At 40.9% G+C, this 25,142-nt stretch overlaps 7 non-coding genes across 7 annotated transcripts; all 7 read right to left on the bottom strand.

Moving 5' to 3' along the window:
• Positions 1-863: 863 nt before the first annotated feature.
• On the bottom strand, positions 864-946 carry trnal-cag (transfer RNA leucine (anticodon CAG)). Its single transcript has one exon. It is a non-coding gene; the product is annotated as a tRNA-Leu (tRNA).
• Positions 947-2,673: 1,727 nt separating this feature from the next.
• On the bottom strand, positions 2,674-2,756 carry trnal-cag (transfer RNA leucine (anticodon CAG)). Its single transcript has one exon. It is a non-coding gene; the product is annotated as a tRNA-Leu (tRNA).
• A 1,742-nt stretch (positions 2,757-4,498) lies between these two features.
• Positions 4,499-4,581, bottom strand: trnal-cag (transfer RNA leucine (anticodon CAG)). Its single transcript has one exon. It is a non-coding gene; the product is annotated as a tRNA-Leu (tRNA).
• Positions 4,582-8,130: 3,549 nt separating this feature from the next.
• trnal-cag (transfer RNA leucine (anticodon CAG)) lies at positions 8,131-8,213 on the bottom strand. Its single transcript has one exon. It is a non-coding gene; the product is annotated as a tRNA-Leu (tRNA).
• Positions 8,214-9,958: 1,745 nt separating this feature from the next.
• Positions 9,959-10,041, bottom strand: trnal-cag (transfer RNA leucine (anticodon CAG)). The gene has a single exon. It is a non-coding gene; the product is annotated as a tRNA-Leu (tRNA).
• A 1,744-nt stretch (positions 10,042-11,785) lies between these two features.
• trnal-cag (transfer RNA leucine (anticodon CAG)) lies at positions 11,786-11,868 on the bottom strand. Its single transcript has one exon. It is a non-coding gene; the product is annotated as a tRNA-Leu (tRNA).
• Positions 11,869-24,591: 12,723 nt separating this feature from the next.
• On the bottom strand, positions 24,592-24,674 carry trnal-cag (transfer RNA leucine (anticodon CAG)). Its single transcript has one exon. It is a non-coding gene; the product is annotated as a tRNA-Leu (tRNA).
• Between the last annotated feature and the right edge of the window lie 468 nt (positions 24,675-25,142).

Genomic DNA, 25,142 nt, shown 5'->3' with positions numbered 1-25,142 from the left:
GCTTGACTTTAGATGTGGCCAGTTCGATTACCCTGCAGACTATAAGACTGTCTTCAGAATATGGCCAATTTGACATGAATTTAAAAATGCCTCAGATAGGACCAAAAAAGTGTCTGGAGCTTCCCGTCAGGGTAAGAGTGACAACAGGTTTCCACATGTCAAAATGGGGGAAATCTTAGCAAATGGCTTCATGGTTATTCATGAGAATCATGTTGTTGTATTGTTGAGTGTATCATGGGATCTCACCTGAAATCTGTGGCTTGACTACAAACCTGTAACCTATGCTACTGTGGCCTATAGAGCTAGAAGGCTGGATAACCAGGTGTGTAAAGGTTTGAAGTGGGACAGATGGCCTGCAGTCCTATCCCAAATGGAAAACTAATCCCTATGTACTTGTGGAGATCTGAGAGGATGCGATTGGTATAAGAAACACGACTAAACTTCAACCTCCGGAGGGGTCAAAAAAATGCAATTTCGTTGTCGGCAGGATTTGAACCTGCGCAGGAAGATCCTAATGGATTTCTAGTCCATCGCCTTAACCACTCGGCCACGACACCATTGACAGAAGAAAACAGGCTTGTTAGGAGTGAATGGGCCAACAGGCATAGCCTACAGAAAGTGAAATTTAACAACTGAAAGATAATGCAGTAACTCATTATAATGCAATAACACAAAATGTTCCCCTCATTCATTTGTTATTAAGTCCAGCTGTTTTCTTATTTAACCTTGATCTTTGCTCAGCTCCAGAAGGTCTGCATTTGAGAGTGTTTATAATGAATTGTTATTTCACTGTGTGAAGTTGTTATTTCATCATTCTTATTATTACTGCTGAGCAGCATGACTCCTGAGAGGCACTAAAAAACTGTCAGAAGTGGGATTTGAACCCACGCCTCCATGGGAGACTGCGACCTGAACGCAGCGCCTTAGACCGCTCGGCCATCCTGACTACAGCACAGTAACTGGGTATCGGGTTAAAGTGTATGCGGTAAAAGTAGAAATATGAACAACGCTCTAAAATCACCACAGAGACCAGAACAACTATGCACGATACTGACTTGCACTTTCAATAGTCATTTGTTTTTATAAATTAAAAAGTCCAGTCATTGATTTAACCTCAATATGGCCTTCAATGGGAAAGAGTAGTAAATCGTCATTGAATGAGCGCTAAACTGGCATCAGAATATGGCCATTCTGATAGAAATGATAAAATTCCTCAGATAAGACTGAAAAAGTGTCTGGAAATATCAGCAACCATCAGGGTAAGAGTGACAACAGGTCCAAATGGCTTAATGGGTCATTTCAACGCAATCGTGTTATTATTTATTTTTAGGGTTTAACAAGGCAGCTCACCTGTGACTTGACATTAGATGCGGCGACTTCGATTACCCTGCAGACGATATTTTTGTTCTTCCCGCCAATACAATCCACTGACAACGACCGACGAGTTCTGCGTTCCGAGATTATTTTTGTTATTTGCCTGTTTGGGGCCCGCCTGTGAAATTGCGCGATTCTTGCAATTCTCTTTCAGCCTCTCATCAACTAGCTGTTTTTGCAGAATATTAAAAATACGATAGTTATTCACTACTCATATTAACTAGGTGTCATTTACGTTACCTTAAGTCTTTTATTTTTCAACTGGATTTTTACAAAGGTGCATGACATGCAGGCGCTAAAAAGTTGTCAGGAGGGGGTTTCAAACCATGCCTATAGGGGAGTCTGCGACCTGAATGACTTAATGGTTATTTTCAATGCAATCAAGTTTTTTCTTTTTCTTTTAGGGTTTAACAAGGTTTCTCACCTGTTACCTGTGGCTTGACTTTAGATGTGGCCAGTTCGATTACCCTGCAGACTATAAGACTGTCTTCAGAATATGGCCAATTTGACATGAATTTAAAAATGCCTCAGATAGGACCAAAAAAGTGTCTGGAGCTTCCCGTCAGGGTAAGAGTGACAACAGGTTTCCACATGTCAAAATGGGGGAAATCTTAGCAAATGGCTTCATGGTTATTCATGAGAATCGTGTTGTTGTATTGTTGAGTGTATCATGGGATCTCTCCTGAAATCTGTGGCTTGACTACAAACCTGTAACCTATGCTACTGTGGCCTATAGAGCTAGAAGGCTGGATAACCAGGTGTGTAAAGGTTTGAAGTGGGACAGATGGCCTGCAGTCCTATCCCAAATGGACAACTAATCCCTATGTACTTGTGGAGATCTGAGAGGATGCGATTGGTATAAGAAACACGACTAAACTTCAACCTCTGGAGGGGTCAAAAAAATGCAATTTCGTTGTCGGCAGGATTTGAACCTGCGCAGGAAGATCCTAATGGATTTCTAGTCCATCGCCTTAACCACTCGGCCACGACACCGTTGACAGAAGAAAACAGGCTTGTTAGGAGTGAATGGGCCAACAGGCATAGCCTACAGAAAGTGAAATTTAACAACTGAAAGATAATGCAGTAACTCATTATAATGCAATAACACAAAATGTTCCCCTCATTCATTTGTTATTAAGTCCAGCTGTTTTCTTATTTAACCTTGATCTTTGCTCAGCTCCAGAAGGTCTGCATTTGAGAGTGTTTATAATGAATTGTTATTTCACTGTGTGAAGTTGTTATTTCATCATTCTTATTATTACTGCTGAGCAGCATGACTCCTGAGAGGCACTAAAAAACTGTCAGAAGTGGGATTTGAACCCACGCCTCCATGGGAGACTGCGACCTGAACGCAGCGCCTTAGACCGCTCGGCCATCCTGACTACAGCACAGTAACTGGGTATCGGGTTAAAGTGTATGCGGTAAAAGTAGAAATATGAACAACGCTCTAAAATCACCACAGAGACCAGAACAACTATGCACGATACTGACTTGCACTTTCAATAGTCATTTGTTTTTATACATGAAAAAGTCCAGTCATTGATTTAACCTCAATATGGCCTTCAATGGGAAAGAGTAGTAAATCCTCATTGAATGAGCGCTAAACTGGCATCAGAATATGGCCATTCTGATATAAATGATAAAATTCCTCAGATAAGACTGAAAAAGTGTCTGGAAATATCAGCAACCATCAGGGTAAGAGTGACAACAGGTCCACATGGGGGAAATCCTTACAAATGGCTTAATGGATCATTTCAACGCAATCGTGTTATTATTTATTTTTAGGGTTTAACAAGGCAGCTCACCTGTGACTTGACATTAGATGCGGCGACTTCGATTACCCTGCAGACGATATTTATGTTCTTCCCGCCAATATAATCCACTGACAACGACCGACGAGTTCTGCGTTCCGAGATTATTTTTGTTATTTGCCTGTTTGGGGCCCGCCTGTGAAATTGCGCGATTCTTGCAATTCTCTTTCAGCCTCTCATCAACTAGCTGTTTTTGCAGAATATTAAAAATACGATAGTTATTCACTACTCATATTAACTAGGTGTCATTTATGTTACCTTAAGTCTTTTATTTTTCAACTGGATTTTTACAAAGGTGCATGACATGCAGGCGCTAAAAAGTTGTCAGGAGGGGGTTTCAAACCATGCCTATAGGGTCTGCGACCTGAATGACTTAATGGTTATTTTCAATGCAATCAAGTTTTTCTTTTTCTTTTAGGGTTTAACAAGGTTTCTCACCTGTTACCTGTGGCTTGACTTTAGATGTGGCCAGTTCGATTACCCTGCAGACTATAAGAGTGTCTTCAGAATATGGCCAATTTGACATGAATTTAAAAATGCCTCAGATAGGACCAAAAAAGTGTCTGGAGCTTCCCGTCAGGGTAAGAGTGACAACAGGTTTCCACATGTCAAAATGGGGGAAATCTTAGCAAATGGCTTCATGGTTATTCATGAGAATCGTGTTGTTGTATTGTTGAGTGTATCATGGGATCTCTCCTGAAATCTGTGGCTTGACTACAAACCTGTAACCTATGCTACTGTGGCCTATAGAGCTAGAAGGCTGGATAACCAGGTGTGTAAAGGTGTGAAGTGGGATAGATGGCCTGCAGTCCTATCCCAAATGGACAACTAATCCCTATGTACTTGTGGAGATCTGAGAGGATGCGATTGGTATAAGAAACACGACTAAACTTCAACCTCCGGAGGGGTCAAAAAAATGCAATTTCGTTGTCGGCAGGATTTGAACCTGCGCAGGAAGATCCTAATGGATTTCTAGTCCATCGCCTTAACCACTCGGCCACGACACCGTTGACAGAAGAAAACAGGCTTGTTAGGAGTGAATGGGCCAACAGGCATAGCCTACAGAAAGTGAAATTTAACAACTGAAAGATAATGCAGTAACTCATTATAATGCAATAACACAAAATGTTCCCCTCATTCATTTGTTATTAAGTCCAGCTGTTTTCTTATTTAACCTTGATCTTTGCTCAGCTCCAGAAGGTCTGCATTTGAGAGTGTTTATTATGAATTGTTATTTCACTGTGTGAAGTTGTTATTTCATCATTCTTATTATTACTGCTGAGCAGCATGACTCCTGAGAGGCACTAAAAAACTGTCAGAAGTGGGATTTGAACCCACGCCTCCATGGGAGACTGCGACCTGAACGCAGCGCCTTAGACCGCTCGGCCATCCTGACTACAGCACAGTAACTGGGTATCGGGTTAAAGTGTATGCGGTAAAAGTAGAAATATGAACAACGCTCTAAAATCACCACAGAGACCAGAACAACTATGCACGATACTGACTTGCACTTTCAATAGTCATTTGTTTTTATACATGAAAAAGTCCAGTCATTGATTTAACCTCAATATGGCCTTCAATGGGAAAGAGTAGTAAATCCTCATTGAATGAGCGCTAAACTGGCATCAGAATATGGCCATTCTGATATAAATGATAAAATTCCTCAGATAAGACTGAAAAAGTGTCTGGAAATATCAGCAACCATCAGGGTAAGAGTGACAACAGGTCCACATGGGGGAAATCCTTACAAATGGCTTAATGGATCATTTCAACGCAATCGTGTTATTATTTATTTTTAGGGTTTAACAAGGCAGCTCACCTGTGACTTGACATTAGATGCGGCGACTTCGATTACCCTGCAGACGATATTTATGTTCTTCCCGCCAATATAATCCACTGACAACGACCGACGAGTTCTGCGTTCCGAGATTATTTTTGTTATTTGCCTGTTTGGGGCCCGCCTGTGAAATTGCGCGATTCTTGCAATTCTCTTTCAGCCTCTCATCAACTAGCTGTTTTTGCAGAATATTAAAAATACGATAGTTATTCACTACTCATATTAACTAGGTGTCATTTATGTTACCTTAAGTCTTTTATTTTTCAACTGGATTTTTACAAAGGTGCATGACATGCAGGCGCTAAAAAGTTGTCAGGAGGGGGTTTCAAACCATGCCTATAGGGTCTGCGACCTGAATGACTTAATGGTTATTTTCAATGCAATCAAGTTTTTCTTTTTCTTTTAGGGTTTAACAAGGTTTCTCACCTGTTACCTGTGGCTTGACTTTAGATGTGGCCAGTTCGATTACCCTGCAGACTATAAGAGTGTCTTCAGAATATGGCCAATTTGACATGAATTTAAAAATGCCTCAGATAGGACCAAAAAAGTGTCTGGAGCTTCCCGTCAGGGTAAGAGTGACAACAGGTTTCCACATGTCAAAATGGGGGAAATCTTAGCAAATGGCTTCATGGTTATTCATGAGAATCGTGTTGTTGTATTGTTGAGTGTATCATGGGATCTCTCCTGAAATCTGTGGCTTGACTACAAACCTGTAACCTATGCTACTGTGGCCTATAGAGCTAGAAGGCTGGATAACCAGGTGTGTAAAGGTGTGAAGTGGGATAGATGGCCTGCAGTCCTATCCCAAATGGACAACTAATCCCTATGTACTTGTGGAGATCTGAGAGGATGCGATTGGTATAAGAAACACGACTAAACTTCAACCTCCGGAGGGGTCAAAAAAATGCAATTTCGTTGTCGGCAGGATTTGAACCTGCGCAGGAAGATCCTAATGGATTTCTAGTCCATCGCCTTAACCACTCGGCCACGACACCGTTGACAGAAGAAAACAGGCTTGTTAGGAGTGAATGGGCCAACAGGCATAGCCTACAGAAAGTGAAATTTAACAACTGAAAGATAATGCAGTAACTCATTATAATGCAATAACACAAAATGTTCCCCTCATTCATTTGTTATTAAGTCCAGCTGTTTTCTTATTTAACCTTGATCTTTGCTCAGCTCCAGAAGGTCTGCATTTGAGAGTGTTTATTATGAATTGTTATTTCACTGTGTGAAGTTGTTATTTCATCATTCTTATTATTACTGCTGAGCAGCATGACTCCTGAGAGGCACTAAAAAACTGTCAGAAGTGGGATTTGAACCCACGCCTCCATGGGAGACTGCGACCTGAACACAGCGCCTTAGACCGCTCGGCCATCCTGACTACAGCACAGTAACTGGGTATTGGGTTAAAGTGTTTGCGGTAAAAGTAGAAATATGAACAACGCTCTAAAATCACCACAGAGACCAGAACAACTATGCACGATACTGACTTGCACTTTCAATAGTCATTTGTTTTTATAAATTAAAAAGTCCAGTCATTGATTTAACCTCAATATGGCCTTCAATGGGAAAGAGTAGTAAATCGTCATTGAATGAGCGCTAAACTGGCATCAGAATATGGCCATTCTGATAGAAATGATAAAATTCCTCAGATAAGACTGAAAAAGTGTCTGGAAATATCAGCAACCATCAGGGTAAGAGTGACAACAGGTCCAAATGGCTTAATGGGTCATTTCAACGCAATCGTGTTATTATTTATTTTTAGGGTTTAACAAGGCAGCTCACCTGTGACTTGACATTAGATGCGGCGACTTCGATTACCCTGCAGACGATATTTTTGTTCTTCCCGCCAATACAATCCACTGACAACGACCGACGAGTTCTGCGTTCCGAGATTATTTTTGTTATTTGCCTGTTTGGGGCCCGCCTGTGAAATTGCGCGATTCTTGCAATTCTCTTTCAGCCTCTCATCAACTAGCTGTTTTTGCAGAATATTAAAAATACGATAGTTATTCACTACTCATATTAACTAGGTGTCATTTACGTTACCTTAAGTCTTTTATTTTTCAACTGGATTTTTACAAAGGTGCATGACATGCAGGCGCTAAAAAGTTGTCAGGAGGGGGTTTCAAACCATGCCTATAGGGTCTGCGACCTGAATGACTTAATGGTTATTTTCAATGCAATCAAGTTTTTTCTTTTTCTTTTAGGGTTTAACAAGGTTTCTCACCTGTTACCTGTGGCTTGACTTTAGATGTGGCCAGTTCGATTACACTGCAGACTATAAGAGTGTCTTCAGAATATGGCCAATTTGACATGAATTTAAAAATGCCTCAGATAGGACCAAAAAAGTGTCTGGAGCTTCCCGTCAGGGTAAGAGTGACAACAGGTTTCCACATGTCAAAATGGGGGAAATCTTAGCAAATTGCTTCATGGTTATTCATGAGAATCGTGTTGTTGTATTGTTGAGTGTATCATGGGATCTCTCCTGAAATCTGTGGCTTGACTACAAACCTGTAACCTATGCTACTGTGGCCTATAGAGCTAGAAGGCTGGATAACCAGGTGTGTAAAGGTGTGAAGTGGGATAGATGGCCTGCAGTCCTATCCCAAATGGACAACTAATCCCTATGTACTTGTGGAGATCTGAGAGGATGCGATTGGTATAAGAAACACGACTAAACTTCAACCTCCGGAGGGGTCAAAAAAATGCAATTTCGTTGTCGGCAGGATTTGAACCTGCGCAGGAAGAACCTAATGGATTTCTAGTCCATCGCCTTAACCACTCGGCCACGACACCGTTGACAGAAGAAAACAGGCTTGTTAGGAGTGAATGGGCCAACAGGCATAGCCTACAGAAAGTGAAATTTAACAACTGAAAGATAATGCAGTAACTCATTATAATGCAATAACACAAAATGTTCCCCTCATTCATTTGTTATTAAGTCCAGCTGTTTTCTTATTTAACCTTGATCTTTGCTCAGCTCCAGAAGGTCTGCATTTGAGAGTGTTTATTATGAATTGTTATTTCACTGTGTGAAGTTGTTATTTCATCATTCTTATTATTACTGCTGAGCAGCATGACTCCTGAGAGGCACTAAAAAACTGTCAGAAGTGGGATTTGAACCCACGCCTCCATGGGAGACTGCGACCTGAACGCAGCGCCTTAGACCGCTCGGCCATCCTGACTACAGCACAGTAACTGGGTATTGGGTTAAAGTGTATGCGGTAAAAGTAGAAATATGAACAACGCTCTAAAATCACCACAGAGACCAGAACAACTATGCACGATACTGACTTGCACTTTCAATAGTCATTTGTTTTTATAAATTAAAAAGTCCAGTCATTGATTTAACCTCAATATGGCCTTCAATGGGAAAGAGTAGTAAATCGTCATTGAATGAGCGCTAAACTGGCATCAGAATATGGCCATTCTGATAGAAATGATAAAATTCCTCAGATAAGACTGAAAAAGTGTCTGGAAATATCAGCAACCATCAGGGTAAGAGTGACAACAGGTCCACATGGGGGAAATCCTTACAAATGGCTTAATGGGTCATTTCAACGCAATCGTGTTATTATTTATTTTTAGGGTTTAACAAGGCAGCTCACCTGTGACTTGACATTAGATGCGGCGACTTCGATTACCCTGCAGACGATATTTTTGTTCTTCCCGCCAATACAATCCACTGACAACGACCGACGAGTTCTGCGTTCCGAGATTATTTTTGTTATTTGCCTGTTTGGGGCCCGCCTGTGAAATTGCGCGATTCTTGCAATTCTCTTTCAGCCTCTCATCAACTAGCTGTTTTTGCAGAATATTAAAAATACGATAGTTATTCACTACTCATATTAACTAGGTGTCATTTACGTTACCTTAAGTCATTTATTTTTCAACTGGATTTTACAAAGGTGCATGACATGCAGGCGCTAAAAAGTTGTCAGGAGGGGGTTTCAAACCATGCCTATAGGGGAGTCTGCGACCTGAATGACTTAATGGTTATTTTCAATGCAATCGAGTTTTTTCTTTTTCTTTTAGGGTTTAACAAGGTTTCTCACCTGTTACCTGTGGCTTGACTTTAGATGTGGCCAGTTCGATTACCCTGCAGACTATAAGAGTGTCTTCAGAATATGGCCAATTTGACATGAATTTAAAAATGCCTCAGATAGGACCAAAAAAGTGTCTGGAGCTTCCCGTCAGGGTAAGAGTGACAACAGGTTTCCACATGTCAAAATGGGGGAAATCTTAGCAAATGGCTTCATGGTTATTCATGAGAATCGTGTTGTTGTATTGTTGAGTGTATCATGGGATCTCACCTGAAATCTGTGGCTTGACTACAAACCTGTAACCTATGCTACTGTGGCCTATAGAGCTAGAAGGCTGGATAACCAGGTGTGTAAAGGTGTGAAGTGGGACAGATGGCCTGCAGTCCTATCCCAAATGGACAACTAATCCCTATGTACTTGCGGAGATCTGAGAGGATGCGATTGGTATAAGAAACACGACTAAACTTCAACCTCCGGAGGGGTCAAAAAAATGCATTTTCGTTGTCGGCAGGATTTGAACCTGCGCAGTAAGATCCTAATGGATTTCTAGTCTATCGCCTTAACCACTCGGCCACGACAACGTCGACAGAAGAAAACAGGCTTGTTAGGAGTGAATGGGCCAACAGGCATAGCCTACAGAAAGTGAAATTTAACAACTGAAAGATAATGCAGTAACTCATTATAATGCAATAACACAAAATGTTCCCCTCATTCATTTGTTATTAAGTCCAGCTGTTTTCTTATTTAACCTTGATCTTTGCTCAGCTCCAGAAGGTCTGCATTTGAGAGTGTTTATAATGAATTGTTATTTCACTGTGTGAAGTTGTTATTTCATCATTCTTATTATTACTGCTGAGCAGCATGACTCCTGAGAGGCACTAAAAAACTGTCAGAAGTGGGATTTGAACCCACGCCTCCATGGGAGACTGCGACCTGAACGCAGCGCCTTAGACCGCTCGGCCATCCTGACTACAGCACAGTAACTGGGTATCGGGTTAAAGTGTATGCGGTAAAAGTAGAAATATGAACAACGCTCTAAAATCACCACAGAGACCAGAACAACTATGCACGATACTGACTTGCACTTTCAATAGTCATTTGTTTTTATAAATTAAAAAGTCCAGTCATTGATTTAACCTCAATATGGCCTTCAATGGGAAAGAGTAGTAAATCGCCATTGAATGAGCGCTAAACTGGCATCAGAATATGGCCATTCTGATATAAATGATAAAATTCCTCAGATAAGACTGAAAAAGTGTCTGGAAATATCAGCAACCATCATGGTAAGAGTGACAACAGGTCCACATGGGGGAAATCCTTACAAATGGCTTAATGGGTCATTTCAACGCAATCGTGTTATTATTTATTTTTAGGGTTTAACAAGGCAGCTCACCTGTGACTTGACATTAGATGCGGCGACTTCGATTACCCTGCAGACGATATTTTTGTTCTTCCCGCCAATACAATCCACTGACAACGACCGACGAGTTCTGCGTTCCGAGATTATTTTTGTTATTTGCCTGTTTGGGGCCCGCCTGTGAAATTGCGCGATTCTTGCAATTCTCTTTCAGCCTCTCATCAACTAGCTGTTTTTGCAGAATATTAAAAATACGATAGTTATTCACTACTCATATTAACTAGGTGTCATTTACGTTACCTTAAGTCATTTATTTTTCAACTGGATTTTACAAAGGTGCATGACATGCAGGCGCTAAAAAGTTGTCAGGAGGGGGTTTCAAACCATGCCTATAGGGGAGTCTGCGACCTGAATGACTTAATGGTTATTTTCAATGCAATCAAGTTTTTTCTTTTTCTTTTAGGGTTTAACAAGGTTTCTCACCTGTTACCTGTGGCTTGACTTTAGATGTGGCCAGTTCGATTACCCTGCAGACTATAAGAGTGTCTTCAGAATATGGCCAATTTGACATGAATTTAAAAATGCCTCAGATAGGACCAAAAAAGTGTCTGGAGCATCCCGTCAGGGTAAGAGTGACAACAGGTTTCCACATGTCAAAATGGGGGAAATCTTAGCAAATGGCTTCATGGTTATTCATGAGAATCATGTTGTTGTATTGTTGAGTGTATCATGGGATCTCACCTGAAATCTGTGGCTTGACTACAAACCTGTAACCTATGCTACTGTGGCCTATAGAGCTAGAAGGCTGGATAACCAGGTGTGTAAAGGTTTGAAGTGGGACAGATGGCCTGCAGTCCTATCCCAAATGGACAACTAATCCCTATGTACTTGTGGAGATCTGAGAGGATGCGATTGGTATAAGAAACACGACTAAACTTCAACCTCCGGAGGGGTCAAAAAAATGCAATTTCGTTGTCGGCAGGATTTGAACCTGCGCAGAAAGATCCTAATGGATTTCTAGTCCATCGCCTTAACCACTCGGCCACGACACCGTTGACAGAAGAAACATGCTTGTTAGGAGTGTATGGGCCAACAGGCATAGCCTACAGAAAGTGAAATTTAACAACTGAAAGATAATGCAGTAACTCATTATAATGCAATAACACAAAATGTTCCCCTCATTCATTTGTTATTAAGTCCAGCTGTTTTCTTATTTAACCTTGATCTTTGCTCAGCTCCAGAAGGTCTGCATTTGAGAGTGTTTATTATGAATTGTTATTTCACTGTGTGAAGTTGTTATTTCATCATTCTTATTATTACTGCTGAGCAGCATGACTCCTGAGAGGCACTAAAAAACTGTCAGAAGTGGGATTTGAACCCACGCCTCCATGGGAGACTGCGACCTGAACGCAGCGCCTTAGACCGCTCGGCCATCCTGACTACAGCACAGTAACTGGGTATCGGGTTAAAGTGTATGCGGTAAAAGTAGAAATATGAACAATGCTCTAAAATCACCACAGAGACCAGAACAACTATGCACGATACTGACTTGCACTTTCAATAGTCATTTGTTTTTATAAATTAAAAAGTCCAGTCATTGATTTAACCTCAATATGGCCTTCAATGGGAAAGAGTAGTAAATCGTCATTGAATGAGCGCTAAACTGGCATCAGAATATGGCCATTCTGATATAAATGATAAAATTCCTCAGATAAGACTGAAAAAGTGTCTGGAAATATCAGCAACCATCAGGGTAAGAGTGACAACAGGTCCACATGGGGGAAATCCTTACAAATGGCTTAATGGGTCATTTCAACGCAATCGTGTTATTATTTATTTTTAGGGTTTAACAAGGCAGCTCACCTGTGACTTGACATTAGATGCGGCGACTTCGATTACCCTGCAGACGATATTTATGTTCTTCCCGCCAATACAATCCACTGACAACGACCGACGAGTTCTGCGTTCCGAGATTATTTTTGTTATTTGCCTGTTTGGGGCCCGCCTGTGAAATTGCGCAATTCTTGCAATTCTCTTTCAGCCTCTCATCAACTAGCTGTTTTTGCAGAATATTAAAAATACGATAGTTATTCACTACTCATATTAACTAGGTGTCATTTACGTTACCTTAAGTCTTTTATTTTTCAACTGGATTTTACAAAGGTGCATGACATGCAGGCGCTAAAAAGTTGTCAGGAGGTGGTTTCAAACCATGCCTATAGGGGAGTCTGCGACCTGAATGACTTAATGGTTATTTTCATTGCAATCAAGTTTTTTCTTTTTCTTTTAGGGTTTAACAAGGTTTCTCACCTGTTACCTGTGGCTTGACTTTAGATGTGGCCAGTTCGATTACCCTGCAGACTATAAGAGTGTCTTCAGAATATGGCCAATTTGACATGAATTTAAAAATGCCTCAGATAGGACCAAAAAAGTGTCTGGAGCTTCCCGTCAGGGTAAGAGTGACAACAGGTTTCCACATGTCAAAATGGGGGAAATCTTAGCAAATGGCTTAATGGTTATTCATGAGAATCGTGTTGTTGTATTGTTAAGTGTATCATGGGATCTCACCTGAAATCTGTGGCTTGACTACAAACCTGTAACCTATGCAACTGTGGCCTATAGAGCTAGAAGGCTGGATAACCAGGTGTGTAAAGGTGTGAAGTGGGATAGATGGCCTGCAGTCCTATCCCAAATGGACAACTAATCCCTATGTACTTGCGGAGATCTGAGAGGATGCGATTGGTATAAGAAACACGACTAAACTTCAACCTCCGGAGGGGTCAAAAAAATGCATTTTCATTGTCGGCAGGATTTGAACATGCGCAGGAAGATCCTAATGGATTTCTAGTCCATCGCCTTAACCACTCGGCCACGACAACGTTGACAGAAGAAAACAGGCTTGTTAGGAGTGAATGGGCCAACAGGCATAGCCTACAGAAAGTGAAATTTAACAACTGAAAGATAATGCAGTAACTCATTATAATGCAATAACACAAAATGTTCCCCTCATTCATTTGTTATTAAGTCCAGCTGTTTTCTTATTTAACCTTGATCTTTGCTCAGCCCCAGAAGGTCTGCATTTGAGAGTGTTTATTATGAATTGTTATTTCACTGTGTGAAGTTGTTATTTCATCATTCTTATTATTACTGCTGAGCAGCATGACTCCTGAGAGGCACTAAAAAACTGTCAGAAGTGGGATTTGAACCCACGCCTCCATGGGAGACTGCGACCTGAACGCAGCGCCTTAGAACGCTCGGCCATCCTGACTACAGCACAGTAACTGGGTATCGGGTTAAAGTGTATGCGGTAAAAGTAGAAATATGAACAACGCTCTAAAATCACCACAGAGACCAGAACAACTATGCACGATACTGACTTGCACTTTCAATAGTCATTTGTTTTTATAAATTAAAAAGTCCAGTCATTGATTTAACCTCAATATGGCCTTCAATGGGAAAGAGTAGTAAATCGTCATTGAATGAGCGCTAAACTGGCATCAGAATATGGCCATTCTGATATAAATGATAAAATTCCTCAGATAAGACTGAAAAAGTGTCTGGAAATATCAGCAACCATCAGGGTAAGAGTGACAACAGGTCCACATGGGGGAAATCCTTACAAATGGCTTAATTGGTCATTTCAACGCAATCGTGTTATTATTTATTTTTAGGGTTTAACAAGGCAGCTCACCTGTGACTTGACATTAGATGCGGCGACTTCGATTACCCTGCAGACGATATTTTTGTTCTTCCGGCCAATACAATCCACTGACAACGACCGACGAGTTCTGCGTTCCGAGATTATTTTTGTTATTTGCCTGTTTGGGGCCCGCCTGTGAAATTGCGCGATTCTTGCAATTCTCTTTCAGCCTCTCATCAACTAGCTGTTTTTGCAGAATATTAAAAATACGATAGTTATTCACTACTCATATTAACTAGGTGTCATTTACGTTACCTTAAGTCATTTATTTTTCAACTGGATTTTACAAAGGTGCATGACATGCAGGCGCTAAAAAGTTTTCAGGAGGTGGTTTCAAACCATGCCTATAGGGGAGTCTGCGACCTGAATGACTTAATGGTTATTTTCAATGCAATCAAGTTTTTTCTTTTTCTTTTAGGGTTTAACAAGGTTTCTCACCTGTTACCTGTGGCTTGACTTTAGATGTGGCCAGTTCGATTACCCTGCAGACTATAAGAGTGTCTTCAGAATATGGCCAATTTGACATGAATTTAAAAATGCCTCAGATAGGACCAAAAAAGTGTCTGGAGCTTCCCGTCAGGGTAAGAGTGACAACAGGTTTCCACATGTCAAAATGGGGGAAATCTTAGCAAATGGCTTAATGGTTATTCATGAGAATCGTGTTGTTGTATTGTTAAGTGTATCATGGGATCTCACCTGAAATCTGTGGCTTGACTACAAACCTGTAACCTATGCAACTGTGGCCTATAGAGCTAGAAGGCTGGATAACCAGGTGTGTAAAGGTGTGAAGTGGGATAGATGGCCTGCAGTCCTATCCCAAATGGACAACTAATCCCTATGTACTTGCGGAGATCTGAGAGGATGCGATTGGTATAAGAAACACGACTAAACTTCAACCTCCGGAGGGGTCAAAAAAATGCATTTTCATTGTCGGCAGGATTTGAACATGCGCAGGAAGATCCTAATGGATTTCTAGTCCATCGCCTTAACCACTCGGCCACGACAACGTTGACAGAAGAAAACAGGCTTGTTAGGAGTGAATGGGCCAACAGGCATAGCCTACAGAAAGTGAAATTTAACAACTGAAAGATAATGCAGTAACTCATTATAATGCAATAACACAAAATGTTCCCCTCATTCATTTGTTATTAAGTCCAGCTGTTTTCTTATTTAACCTTGATCTTTGCTCAGCTCCAGAAGGTCTGCATTTGAGAGTGTTTATTATGAATTGTTATTTCACTGTGTGAAGTTGTTATTTCATCATTCTTATTATTACTGCTGAGCAGCATGACTCCTGAGAGGCACTAAAAAACTGTCAGAAGTGGGATTTGAACCCACGCCTCCATGGGAGACTGCGACCTGAACGCAGCGCCTTAGAACGCTCGGCCATCCTGACTACAGCACAGTAACTGGGTATCGGGTTAAAGTGTATGCGGTAAAAGTAGAAATATGAACAACGCTCTAAAATCACCACAGAGACCAGAACAACTATGCACGATACTGACTTGCACTTTCAATAGTCATTTGTTTTTATAAATTAAAAAGTCCAGTCATTGATTTAACCTCAATATGGCCTTCAATGGGAAAGAGTAGTAAATCGTCATTGAATGAGCGCTAAACTGGCATCAGAATATGGCCATTCTGATATAAATGATAAAATTCCTCAGATAAGACTGAAAAAGTGTCTGGAAATATCAGCAACCATCAGGGTAAGAGTGACAACAGGTCCACATGGGGGAAATCCTTACAAATGGCTTAATTGGTCATTTCAACGCAATCGTGTTATTATTTATTTTTAGGGTTTAACAAGGCAGCTCACCTGTGACTTGACATTAGATGCGGCGACTTCGATTACCCTGCAGACGATATTTTTGTTCTTCCCGCCAATACAATCCACTGACAACGACCGACGAGTTCTGCGTTCCGAGATTATTTTTGTTATTTGCCTGTTTGGGGCCCGCCTGTGAAATTGCGCGATTCTTGCAATTCTCTTTCAGCCTCTCATCAACTAGCTGTTTTTGCAGAATATTAAAAATACGATAGTTATTCACTACTCATATTAACTAGGTGTCATTTACGTTACCTTAAGTCAATTATTTTTCAACTGGATTTTACAAAGGTGCATGACATGCAGGCGCTAAAAAGTTGTCAAGAGGGGGTTTCAAACCATGCCTATAGGGGAGTCTGCGACCTGAATGACTTAATGGTTATTTTCAATGCAATCAAGTTTTTTCTTTTTCTTTTAGGGTTTAACAAGGTTTCTCACCTGTTACCTGTGGCTTGACTTTAGATGTGGCCAGTTGGATTACCCTGCAGACTATAAGAGTGTCTTCAGAATATGGCCAATTTGACATGAATTTAAAAATGCCTCAGATAGGACCAAAAAAGTGTCTGGAGCTTCCCGTCAGGGTAAGAGTGACAACAGGTTTCCACATGTCAAAATGGGGGAAATCTTAGCAAATGGCTTCATGGTTATTCATGAGAATCGTGTTGTTGTATTGTTGAGTGTATCATGGGATCTCACCTGAAATCTGTGGCTTGACTACAAACCTGTAACCTATGCTACTGTGGCCTAGAGAGCTAGTAGGCTGGATAACCAGGTGTGTAAAGGTGTGAAGTGGGATAGATGGCCTGCAGTCCTATCCCAAATGGACAACTAATCCCTATGTACTTGCGGAGATCTGAGAGGATGCGATTGGTATAAGAAACACGACTAAACTTCAACCTCGGGAGGGGTCAAAAAAATGCATTTTCGTTGTCGGCAGGATTTGAACCTGCGCAGGAAGATCCTAATGGATTTCTAGTCCATCGCCTTAACCACTCGGCCACGACAACGTTGACAGAAGAAAACAAGCTTGTTAGGAGTGGATGGGCCAACAGGCATAGCCTACAGAAAGTGAAATTTAACAACTGAAAGATAATGCATTATAATTACTCATTACTCATTATAATGCAATAACACAAAATGTTCCCCTCATTAATTTGTTATTAAGTCCAGCTGTTTTCTTATTTAACCTTGATCTTTGCTCAGCTCCAGAAGGTCTGCATTTGAGGGTGTTTATTATGAATTGTTATTTCACTGTGTGAAGTTGTTATTTCATCATTCTTATTATTACTGCTGAGCAGCATGACTCCTGAGAGGCACTAAAAAACTGTCAGAAGTGGAATTTGAACCCACGCCTCCATGGGAGACTGCGACCTGAACGCAGCGCCTTAGACCGCTCGGCCATCCTGACTACAGCACAGTAACTGGGTATCGGGTTAAAGTGTATGCGGTAAAAGTAGAAATATGAACAACGCTCTAAAATCACCACAGAGACCAGAACAACTATGCATGATACTGACTTGCACTTTCAATAGTCATTTGTTTTTATAAATTAAAAAGTCCAGTCATTGATTTAACCTCAATATGGCCTTCAATGGGAAAGAGTAGTAAATCGTCATTGAATGAGCGCTAAACTGGCATCAGAATATGGCCATTCTGATATAAATGATAAAATTCCTTAGATAAGACTGAAAAAGTGTCTGGAAATATCAGCAACCATCAGGGTAAGAGTGACAACAGGTCCACATGGGGGAAATCCTTACAAATGGCTTAATGGGTCATTTCAACGCAATCGTGTTATTATTTATTTTTAGGGTTTAACAAGGCAGCTCACCTGTGACTTGACATTAGATGCGGCGACTTCGATTACCCTGCAGACGATATTTTTGTTCTTCCCGCCAATACAATCCACTGACAACGACTGACGAGTTCTGCGTTCCGAGATTATTTTTGTTATTTGCCTGTTTGGGGCCCGCCTGTGAAATTGCGCAATTCTTGCAATTCTCTTTCAGCCTCTCATCAACTAGCTGTTTTTGCAGAATATTAAAAATACGATAGTTATTCACTACTCATATTAACTAGGTGTCATTTACGTTACCTTAAGTCATTTATTTTTCAACTGGATTTTACAAAGGTGCATGACATGCCGGCGCTAAAAAGTTGTCAGGAGGGGGTTTCAAACCATGCCTATAGGGGAGTCTGCGACCTGAATGACTTAATGGTTATTTTCAATGCAATCAAGTTTTTTCTTTTTCTTTTAGGGTTTAACAAGGTTTCTCACCTGTTACCTGTGGCTTGACTTTAGATGTGGCCAGTTCGATTACCCTGCAGAATATAAGAGTGTCTTCAGAATATGGCCAATTTGACATGAATTTAAAAATGCTTTAGATAGGACCAAAAAAGTGTCTGGAGCTTCCCGTCAGGGTCAGAGTGACAACAGGTTTCCACATGTCAAAATGGGGGAAATCTTAGCAAATGGCTTAATGGTTATTCATGAGAATCGTGTTGTTGTATTGTTGAGTGTATCATGGGATCTCACCTGAAATCTGTGGCTTGACTACAAACCTGTAACCTATGCTACTGTGGCCTATAGAGCTAGAAGGCTGGATAACCAGGTATGTAAAGGTGTGAAGTGGGATAGATGGCCTGCAGTCCTATCCCAAATGGACAACTAATCCCTATGTACTTGCGGAGATCTGAGAGGATGCGATTGGTATAAGAAACACGACTAAACTTCAACCTCCGGAGGGTTCAAAAAAATGCATTTTCATTGTCGGCAGGATTTAAACCTGCGCAGGAAGATCCTAATGGATTTCTAGTCCATCGTCTTAACCACTCGGCCACGACAACGTTGACAGAAGAAAACAAGCTTGTTAGGAGTGAATGGGCCAACAGGCATAGCCTACAGAAAGTGAAATTTAACAACTGAAAGATAATGCAGTAACTCATTATAATGCAATAACACAAAATGTTCCCCTCATTAATTTGTTATTAAGTCCAGCTGTTTTCTTATTTAACCTTGATCTTTGCTCAGCTCCAGAAGGTCTGCATTTGAGGGTGTTTATTATGAATTGTTATTTCACTGTGTGAAGTTGTTATTTCATCATTCTTATTATTACTGCTGAGCAGCATGACTCCTGAGAGGCACTAAAAAACTGTCAGAAGTGGAATTTGAACCCACGCCTCCATGGGAGACTGGGACCTGAACGCAGCGCCTTAGACCGCTCGGCCATCCTGACTACAGCACAGTAACTGGGTATCGGGTTAAAGTGTATGCGGTAAAAGTAGAAATATGAACAACGCTCTAAAATCACCACAGAGACCAGAACAACTATGCATGATACTGACTTGCACTTTCAATAGTCATTTGTTTTTATAAATTAAAAAGTCCAGTCATTGATTTAACCTCAATATGGCCTTCAATGGGAAAGAGTAGTAAATCGTCATTGAATGAGCGCTAAACTGGCATCAGAATATGGCCATTCTGATATAAATGATAAAATTCCTTAGATAAGACTGAAAAAGTGTCTGGAAATATCAGCAACCATCAGGGTAAGAGTGACAACAGGTCCACATGGGGGAAATCCTTACAAATGGCTTAATGGGTCATTTCAACGCAATCGTGTTATTATTTATTTTTAGGGTTTAACAAGGCAGCTCACCTGTGACTTGACATTAGATGCGGCGACTTCGATTACCCTGCAGACGATATTTTTGTTCTTCCCGCCAATACAATCCACTGACAACGACCGACGAGTTCTGCGTTCCGAGATTATTTTTGTTATTTGCCTGTTTGGGGCCCGCCTGTGAAATTGCGCAATTCTTGCAATTCTCTTTCAGCCTCTCATCAACTAGCTGTTTTTGCAGAATATTAAAAATACGATAGTTATTCACTACTCATATTAACTAGGTGTCATTTACGTTACCTTAAGTCATTTATTTTTCAACTGGATTTTACAAAGGTGCATGACATGCCGGCGCTAAAAAGTTGTCAGGAGGGGGTTTCAAACCATGCCTATAGGGGAGTCTGCGACCTGAATGACTTAATGGTTATTTTCAATGCAATCAAGTTTTTTCTTTTTCTTTTAGGGTTTAACAAGGTTTCTCACCTGTTACCTGTGGCTTGACTTTAGATGTGGCCAGTTCGATTACCCTGCAGAATATAAGAGTGTCTTCAGAATATGGCCAATTTGACATGAATTTAAAAATGCCTCAGATAGGACCAAAAAAGTGTCTGGAGCTTCCCGTCAGGGTCAGAGTGACAACAGGTTTCCACATGTCAAAATGGGGGAAATCTTAGCGAATGGCTTAATGGTTATTCATGAGAATCGTGTTGTTGTATTGTTGAGTGTATCATGGGATCTCACCTGAAATCTGTGGCTTGACTACAAACCTGTAACCTATGCTACTGTGGCCTATAGAGCTAGAAGGCTGGATAACCAGGTGTGTAAAGGTGTGAAGTGGGATAGATGGCCTGCAGTCCTATCCCAAATGGACAACTAATCCCTATGTACTTGCGGAGATCTGAGAGGATGCGATTGGTATAAGAAACACGACTAAACTTCCACCTCCGGAGGGGTCAAAAAAATGCATTTTCGTTGTCGGCAGGATTTGAACCTGCGCAGGAAGATCCTAATGGATTTCTAGTCCATCGCCTTAACCACTCGGCCACGACAACTTTGACAGAAAAAAACAGGCTTGTTAGGAGTGAATGGGCCAACAGGCATAGCCTACAGCGAGTGAAATTTAACAACTGATTAACAACTGATTAACTCATTATAATGCAATAACACAAAATGTTCCCCTCATTCATTTGTTATTAAGTCCAGCTGTTTTCTTATTTAACCTTGATCTTTGCTCAGCTCCAGAAGGTCTGCATTTGAGAGTGTTTATTATGAATTGTTATTTCACTGTGTGAAGTTGTTATTTCATCATTCTTATTATTACTGCTGAGCAGCATGACTCCTGAGAGGCACTAAAAAACTGTCAGAAGTGGGATTTGAACCCACGCCTCCATGGGAGACTGCAACCTGAACGCAGCGCCTTAGACCGCTCGGCCATCCTGACTACAGCACAGTAACTGGGTATCGGGTTAAAGTGTATGCGGTAAAAGTAGAAATATGAACAACGCTCTAAAATCACCACAGAGACCAGAACAACTATGCACGATACTGACTTGCACTTTCAATAGTCATTTGTTTTTATAAATTAAAAAGTCCAGTCATTGATTTAATCTCAATATGGCCTTCAATGGGAAAGAGTAGTAAATCGTCATTGAATGAGCGCTAAACTGGCATCAGAATATGGCCATTCTGATATAAATGATAAAATTCCTTAGATAAGACTGAAAAAGTGTCTGGAAATATCAGCAACCATCAGGGTAAGAGTGACAACAGGTCCACATGGGGGAAATCCTTACAAATGGCTTAATGGGTCATTTCAACGCAATCGTGTTATTATTTATTTTTAGGGTTTAACAAGGCAGCTCACCTGTGACTTGACATTAGATGCGGCGACTTCGATTACCCTGCAGACGATATTTTTGTTCTTCCCGCCAATACAATCCACTGACAACGACCGACGAGTTCTGCGTTCCGAGATTATTTTTTTTATTTGCCTGTTTGGGGCCCGCCTGTGAAATTGCGCGATTCTTGCAATTCTCTTTCAGCCTCTCATAAACTAGCTGTTTTTGCAGAATATTAAAAATACGATAGTTATTCACTACTCATATTAACTAGGTGTCATTTACGTTACCTTAAGTCATTTATTTTTCAACTGGATTTTACAAAGGTGCATGACATGCAGGCGCTAAAAAATTGTCAGGAGGGGGTTTCAAACCATGCCTATAGGGGAGTCTGCGACCTGAATGACTTAATGGTTATTTTCAATGCAATCGAGTTTTTTCTTTTTCTTTTAGGGTTTAACAAGGTTTCTCACCTGTTACCTGTGGCTTGACTTTAGATGTGGCCAGTTCGATTACCCTGCAGCCTAAGAGTGTCTTCAGAATATGGCCAATTTGACATGAATTTAAAAATGCCTCAGATAGGACCAAAAAAGTGTCTGGAGCTTCCCGTCAGGGTAAGAGTGACAACAGGTTTCCACATGTCAAAATGGGGGAAATCTTAGCAAATGGCTTCATGGTTATTCATGAGAATCGTGTTGTTGTATTGTTGAGTGTATCATGGGATCTCACCTGAAATCTGTGGCTTGACTACAAACCTGTAACCTATGCTACTGTGGCCTATAGAGCTAGAAGGCTGGATAACCAGGTGTGTAAAGGTGTGAAGTGGGATAGATGGCCTGCAGTCCTATCCCAAATGGACAACTAATCCCTATGTACTTGCGGAGATCTGAGAGGATGCGATTGGTATAAGAAACACGACTAAACTTCAACCTCCGGAGGGGTCAAAAAAATGCATTTTCATTGTCGGCAGGATTTGAACCTGCGCTGGAAGATCCTAATGGATTTCTAGTCCATCGCCTTAACCACTCGGCCACGACAACGTCTACAGAAGAAAACAGGCTTGTTAGGAGTGAATGGGCCAACAGGCATAGCCTACAGAAAGTGAAATTTAACAACTGAAAGATAATGCAGTAACTCATTATAATGCAATAACACAAAATGTTCCCCTCATTCATTTGTTATTAAGTCCAGCTGTTTTCTTATTTAACCTTGATCTTTGCTCAGCTCCAGAAGGTCTGCATTTGAGAGTGTTTATTATGAATTGTTATTTCACTGTGTGAAGTTGTTATTTCATCATTCTTATTATTACTGCTGAGCAGCATGACTCCTGAGAGGCACTAAAAAACTGTCAGAAGTGGGATTTGAACCCACGCCTCCATGGGAGACTGCGACCTGAACGCAGCACCTTAGACCGCTCGGCCATCCTGACTACAGCACAGTAACTGGGTATCGGGTTAAAGTGTATGCGGTAAAAGTAGAAATATGAACAACGCTCTAAAATCACCACAGAGACCAGAACAACTATGCACGATACTGACTTGCACTTTCAATAGTCATTTGTTTTTATAAATTAAAAAGTCCAGTCATTGATTTAACCTCAATATGGCCTTCAATGGGAAAGAGTAGTAAATCGTCATTGAATGAGCGCTAAACTGGCATCAGAATAAGGCCATTCTGATATAAATGATACAATTCCTCAGATAAGACTGAAAAAGTGTCTGGAAATATCAGCAACCATCGGGGTAAGAGTGACAACAGGTCCACATGGGGGAAATCCTTACAAATGGCTTAATGAGTCATTTCAACGCAATCGTGTTATTATTTATTTTTAGGGTTTAACAAGGCAGCTCACCTGTGACTTGACATTAGATGCGGCGACTTTGATTACCCTGCAGACAATATATTTGTTCTTCCCGCCAATACAATCCACTGACAACGACCGATGAGTTCTGCGTTCCGAGATTATTTTTGTTATTTGCCTGTTTGGGGCCCGCCTGTGAAATTGCGCGATTCTTTCAATTCTCTTTCAGCCTCTCATCAACTAGCTGTTTTTGCAGAATATTAAAAATACGATAGTTATTCACTACTCATATTAACTAGGTGTCATTTACGTTACCTTAAGTCATTTATTTTTCAACTGGATTTTACAAAGGTGCATGACATGCAGGCACTAAAAAATTGTCAGGAGGGGGTTTCAAACCATGCCTATAGGGGAGTCTGCGACCTGAATGACTTAATGGTTATTTTCAATGCAATCAAGTTTTTTATTTTTCTTTTAGGGTTTAACAAGGTTTCTCACCTGTTACCTGTGGCTTGACTTTAGATGTGGCCAGTTCGATTACCCTGCAGACTATAAGAGTGTCTTCAGAATATGGCCAATTTGACATGAATTTAAAAATGCCTCAGATAGGACCAAAAAAGTGTCTGGAGCTTCCCGTCAGGGTAAGAGTGACAACAGGTTTCCACATGTCAAAATGGGGGAAATCTTAGCAAATGGCTTCATGGTTATTCATGAGAATCGTGTTGTTGTATTGTTGAGTGTATCATGGGATCTCACCTGAAATCTGTGGCTTGACTACAAACCTGTAACCTATGCTACTGTGGCCTATAGAGCTAGAAGGCTGGATAACCAGGTGTGTAAAGGTGTGAAGTGGGACAGATGGCCTGCAGTCCTATCCCAAATGGACAACTAATCCCTATGTACTTGCGGAGATCTGAGAGGATGCGATTGGTATAAGAAACACGACTAAACTTCAACCTCCGGAGGGGTCAAAAAAATGCATTTTCGTTGTCGGCAGGATTTGAACCTGCGCAGGAAGATCCTAATGGATTTCTAGTCCATCGCCTTAACCACTCGGCCACGACAACATTGACAGAAGAAAACAAGCTTGTTAGGAGTGAATGGGCCAACAGGCATAGCCTACAGAAAGTGAAATTTAACAACTGAAAGATAATGCAGTAACTCATTATAATGCAATAACACAAAATGTTCCCCTCATTCATTTGTTATTAAGTCCAGCTGTTTTCTTATTTAACCTTGATCTTTGCTCAGCTCCAGAAGGTCTGCATTTGAGAGTGTTTATTATGAATTGTTATTTCACTGTGTGAAGTTGTTATTTCATCATTCTTATTATTACTGCTGAGCAGCATGACTCCTGAGAGGCACTAAAAAACTGTCAGAAGTGGGATTTGAACCCACGCCTCCATGGGAGACTGCGACCTGAACGCAGCGCCTTAGACCGCTCGGCCATCCTGACACAGTAACTGGGTATCGGGTTAAAGTGTATGCGGTAAAAGTAGAAATATGAACAACGCTCTAAAATCACCACAGAGACCAGAACAACTATGCACGATACTGACTTGCACTTTCAATAGTCATTTGTTTTTATAAATTAAAAAGTCCAGTCATTGATTTAACCTCAATATGGCCTTCAATGGGAAAGAGTAGTAAATCGCCATTGAATGAGCGCTAAACTGGCATCAGAATATGGCCATTCTGATATAAATGATAAAATTCCTCAGATAAGACTGAAAAAGTGTCTGGAAATATCAGCAACCATCAGGGTAAGAGTGACAACAGGTCCACATGGGGGAAATCCTTACAAATGGCTTAATGGGTCATTTCAACGCAATCGTGTTATTATTTATTTTTAGGGTTTAACAAGGCAGCTCACCTGTGACTTGACATTAGATGCGGCGACTTCGATTACCCTGCAGACGATATT

Source organism: Oncorhynchus mykiss, chromosome 16 (assembly GCF_057628025.1).
Source record: "Oncorhynchus mykiss isolate SJ-2025 chromosome 16, ASM5762802v1, whole genome shotgun sequence".
NCBI classification, from domain to species: Eukaryota; Metazoa; Chordata; class Actinopteri; order Salmoniformes; family Salmonidae; genus Oncorhynchus; species Oncorhynchus mykiss.
The sequence above is the reverse complement of the archived record's forward strand: the minus strand, read 5'-3'. Positions and strand labels throughout refer to the sequence as shown.